Genomic DNA, 6,000 nt, shown 5'->3' with positions numbered 1-6,000 from the left:
AGGCTAACAAATTGTATGATTTGGAGACTGATAAGTCTTGGGGTTAGGGTCTTGGCCAAGAATTATATATAATGAATAAAATGGGTATATGATTTATCTGGTGTTTTATATACTTGTTATTTTATTTTCTCAGCTCACCCTTTCTGTTTGTGTGTGGCGATGATCGTGTAATTCGTTACACGGGAGCAGATGTTGATACAGGTGGTGCTGAGGATGTTCAGATGGCGGAGTGAGGGCTAGCCTGGGATTAGATCTAGGATTTTCTCCTACATGTATTATTTTAAGTTTTTATTATGCACACGAATAATGGGAACTTGTAACCATTGACTGATTATGATATAATTTTTGGCGCGCGTTTTCATGAAATTAAATATTCCCGCGTTGGGATTTTTATCGAGACGACTACTAATATAATTATTTTCTTTTATTATTATTTTTTAAGTAAATTCCCTAGGGATGTTACACCCATCGCCAGGCGCCACACTAGTACAACGAACTGTACTGGTTTTGCTACACTTCCTCTAATTGCTAATCCTCAATCACACAATTGCACACCTCTAGAGTATCAATTCTCTTAATGGTTGCCTTATTACGAATGTTCCTACACTCATATGATTTTCCCCAATCTCATTATACAAATGAGTTGATTGACCTACGATCAACTGACTCACCAACATTTCACCTTATGCAACTCATATAACTTATAACTAAGACTTACCATTTCCTTATGGTATTCTAATTAGTCCATTTATGACTCCACCCTAGTCATGTACCCCTGCCTTATTATTTAACATGTCGTACGTTCATCTATGCACCAATTGGTCAAATTACGTAAAGCCAACTCTCCAACTGACTATCTATGCTTATGACGAACCTATATCAACCACTACAGTATTTTATACTTTAGCCACATTATCATTACAATACAAATTTATAATTCATTCCTTATTTCTCATCCCCTTTCATTAATCACTCACTCTTCCTAATGTTATATACCACTAACTCACCCTTCACTGAATTTCCCTTCATTGCCATCTCAGTTGCAATACGCACCTGATTTGCACCTGTCGCCTGGTGGTCGTGCAAGTGTCGCCAGGCGGTGCATATAATTCTAGAGATTTCCAGAAATTCCTGCACTATGAAACCCCAACCTTTCCTAGTTTTTCGCTTATGATTATAATAATTCGCAGCCTAAACACATCCATTAGCACTTTCCAAAGCAATCCAAACACCAATTATTCCCGTGACATTCAAACCCAGAGATTTCCAACCCTAAAAGAGCATTTATAACAATTGTCATCGATTTTAACCTTCAATCTCATGTAATTCAAAGTCTACAAACACTCAATGATTAATTAACGTTTAAAGCTACTGTTTGCCCCGATCAAACTCAACCTAGAACCCCAAAATCATCAGAATCGAGCCACATTGCTCACGTCGTCTGGCAGGTGTTCATCATTATAACACCCCAATTTTGGGATGTCACGAAAAGTTAGAACATTTTCGCGTTTAACGGAAAAGGATTATCATTGAAAATGTACTAATAAAAAAACTTTTAAACTACATAGTTCAAAACGTCAATTTGTCTAAAAAATTCAAATAACAATTGCGAACAAAAGAAAATTACATAGTTTTTAGTATCTGATTTAAAACAACTAAATAAATTATAAAAACTCCCGAGTCCACCCCAACATCTTGTCAATCTACTCCATGTCAAAAATTATCTACAATATCATCTACTCTCGTATAACACACATGTTATATGATCATCGCACATACAACAAACACACAAACAAACAAATAGGGGTAAGCTAACCATAAACAATGATATATAAAAGAATTTCGTAAATAAAACATGACAAATAATACTCAACATCTCATTCAAGTAACACTTAAGCATTATGATCACAATCAAAATTTATTTTGAACACACAACTCCCAACATCAAAACAACCATATCAAACCAACAGACTATCGCATTCATCTAAAATCCTTAAACATAATAATCATAATCAAGCTTTGGTTTTCTGCGGCCTTTTACCCCACAACAACATCTAGTTTCCTAGAAATAAATGGTTTGATGTGTCCCACTATCGCAGCCAGACTATCTCCCTTATTCCTCAAGGAATTATGAGTAAAAATGTTAATGCATCGCACATTAGACATTATACTCGCAACGAGCCGAAATAAGACGAAACATCTTTCCTATCCCCCACTGCTTTGCATAGGCAAGAGAGTACAACACTCGGACCAATCCTCTACCACTGCTTCACACAAGCAAAGATGACCCTTTTCCATTGCTTCACATAGGCAAAAGTGTCTTCACTGGGTCTCTAGGTACGAAAAACCTCACACAACACTTATTTCAACAAGAGTCTTCAAGCAAGGCAAAACACTCCTAACATGCAACACATGAGGATTACATATTGCCAACAAAATACACACCATCACATCATGCATGTGAAATAAAGTTTCATAACATAAACCCATCAACTTATCAAATAATACATTCATACAACGAACCCAACGAGTGGTTTCCAACCCCAACAAAACAACAAACAACTAAAGCACGAAGCCACCATTTTACTTGTACAACCATGCAACAAGAATATTACATATAACCAAGCAAAAGACATAGAATTGACATTGCAATTATGGTTATATAACCCACCTTCAATAAGATAACCATCACATGATTTAAGGCACAAAGTAAAGCCAAAACACACATTCATCCCATCAAAGGCCAACAACACATTAAAACATAAGACAATTTGTAAAACCAGATGAAAGACCCAAATGAAAAGTATGAAAAACTAGTGAAGCCAAATGAGATCACATCCAATTTTATAATGAAAGAAAACATGTTTTTATGTGAACCTCACCTTAATCATGAATAAGAAAAACCGAAAAAACCACCAGCTAACCTAAACTATGCAAACACGTGTGAAAGGCTCTCAACCACACATAAAGAAAACCAAATGGCATGAGAAATAAACTACACCATTTTCATGTCTCTGCACCACCCAAAAGTTGCACTTAAAATCTAAGGAAAACATTGCACCAAAACTACATGAACCATGGCCCACAGAGACTCTCTCACTTCCATGTTATGCCCCTCGTGCCAATGGGAATATATGTTAACATTAAATGGAAAAGATGGCATAGCAAACCTAAAAAATTCTACCCTGCACCAATGAAAATATTTTTATTCACCACAAGCCCTTGGTAGTACACTCATATACTACTATGATGCCCACGTGATCCATGCACACACCACCTACAACCAAAACGTAACAATGTGAGAGGGAATAATGGAATGGCTTTTTCCTTTCAACTGTGACCATATGATGCAAAGATAGAGAAATATTCACAACCTAGACAACCTAAAGAGAACACAAAGGCTATCCTACAAATTCACATTTGAAGCATCGTGAAAATGGTTTTAGGCTACCATATAGTATGACTTTTATTCACCCTGGGCCCCACGAGAATCTTGTGATTATGTGACTTTTCTTCTATTCTCTCACAAAGAAGGAAACCTAATGCATGATTGGATTAAAAGGAAACACACAATAACCATAATTTGGCTAACACACCAAGCTAGAGGAAAGATTGGAGAAGATCCAATGTGAATTAAAAGGAGAAAAACTATCCCTAAACTATCATAAGCTCAAACACGGGATAAGTGAACAATGTGAGGAAAAGAAAGTTTTTCTCTTGGGTTTGGATAGTTTTTCTCTCCATGCACAAAAACAAGATTAGGTTTGGATAGTTTTTCTCTCCCCGAAGTGACAAAGCATTGGAACGGTGGAATAGTAGGCTAAGGAAGAAAGACCCGATTGGTTCATGCACTAAATATAACAACACTTTGCTGCAGAGACATGGAACCCATTTTCGAAAACACTTGGTGAGTGTGAAACGTGTGGAACTGCACCTAAATATAACTAAGATAAAGTAAACCAATAGCAATAGCTAATACTTATGGTCCCACCATTCCCATAATGCCTTTCAAATGATATACTATAATATATTACTAAATAAAAAAAAGAAATTGCAATGAGAAAAATAACCCTTATGTGCATTAATTTAGTGTGGCAGCAATGTGAGCAATAAAGAAAGAAACCAAAGAAAGAAAATATAGGCCTAAGGAGCTAAAATGAACCAACGGTTAGGTTGGTTTTGGCACATTTAGTACAAAAGAATAAGAAAGAGTAGGTAAGGTTAGGTTATGCATGGTTTGCACCACTTATTAAAAAAAAAAAGAAACAAGTGAATATACAACCCATGGATAGAGAAAAGCTTTAACAATGCAGCCCACAATGTGATGAGATAATGACCATTAAACTCAAACATGTGTCTTCTCCGTAACTTGATAAACAAAACCCTATGCACACCAAGGTCTTCTACCATACATGAACACATGTGAACTACTATAACACTGAAACCAAAAAGAATGAGTGGAACGAGATGCATGTACTTGAGTAACCAAAATTTATGAAACCTGGTGCAAGGCTAGAAAACATGTAGTCCACTAAATAGCCCATGATACAATGCGTTTATGTACTCCAACCCAAACCCCAAAAGTTGTAACTCATCTAACCAGAAACACGTAACGTCAGCATCTCATATGATATACAAAACACAACATTCAAGCATCAAACGTACAAAAGAGAACAGAGAAAGAGTTAAGCTTCAAACAAACAGAAAGCAAAGTTAACTTCCCCTACACCTAATCCACGCATTCCCACCATATCATGGCCCCTATCTAATTATGAACACATTACACTGCCAAACCTATGAGACTTTTACTGCAACGTAAAAGAATAACTTTATGCATGTTATGGGTTTTTCTACCAAGCAAGTACGTATGCGTGACATGCTAAAACAGTGAAACCAAAACGCTGCCCACCAAGAAACAAAGTGGTTCATGCACAAGCTTAAAAAAAGTTAATGGATAAAGGAGTTCGTGAGTGCACTACTGCAACATAAACAAGAAAACCTAATATCAACCCCTAGGGTTTCAACGTGAATGCAGGGAAGAACAATTACACATGTAGGCCATGGAAGAGAAGAAGGAAATATCAAGTATATTTGGAATCCTTGCTAATGCAATGCAACCACGTGATAACAAAACCAACCCAAAAGTGAAACACTACAATAGGAACTCACACGTTGCCACCACCATGGAATGCTGCACTCAACCGAAGAGAACTTGAAGAGAAAAAAACAAAGTAAATCTTCCCTTACGCTACACATGTGTGTGTTTCAAGTTTCATTCATCAAGCAAACAAAATACATACAACAAGAACAAGGTCAAGCTACAAACAAAACAGAAAATGAAGTCAGATTCCCCTACATGGCTCAACAACTCTTTTGTTCTCACGTTGTCCACTCTGCAGCTCTTAGTCTTCACACACCATTGATCCTCTATGGTCTTTTTACCTACGTTTTCTCTTAATCCTCTTTGCCTTGCCTCCCTTTACTTCAGCCCTTTTTCACCCTAAACAAACTCTATTTAACCCATATAATATACCTTACAACGGTCACTCTAACTTCACCTTGAATCCCTTACATTCAGTTAAGATCCACGGAAACAAAATAAAACTTGGTTCGCCGTTATTATTTAGCAATATTCGTGTGGCAGCACAAACAGAAAGAAAGGAAATAAAAAAATACTAACTTGTAGCATGGCAACAGAGAGAGAAAAAAAATCTAAAATATTAAAACAACCCACGTGACCCAAAACGTAAAAATAGCACAGGGAAAAGCACAGTTTAACCCTTTTAATGCTAACTGGAATCAAACCCTTGCACTTTCGCACAACAACAACACACACACACCGACCACCAAGCCAATTACTTTTTATTAATATAGCGCACATTATAAGTTGATAAACTAATGTACTCAATATTAAATATAATATTAATAAATAAATTAATAACTTAAATCACTCAAATAATTATTCCATATTTCTTAATTCAATAAAATAATTAATTTAAA

The sequence above is a fragment of the Vigna unguiculata genome, chromosome 5, assembly GCF_037176805.1.
Source record: "Vigna unguiculata cultivar grain cowpea cultivar isolate G323 ecotype 2 chromosome 5, ASM3717680v1, whole genome shotgun sequence".
In the NCBI taxonomy this organism is placed as follows: domain Eukaryota; kingdom Viridiplantae; phylum Streptophyta; class Magnoliopsida; order Fabales; family Fabaceae; genus Vigna; species Vigna unguiculata.
The sequence above is the reverse complement of the archived record's forward strand: the minus strand, read 5'-3'. Positions refer to the sequence as shown.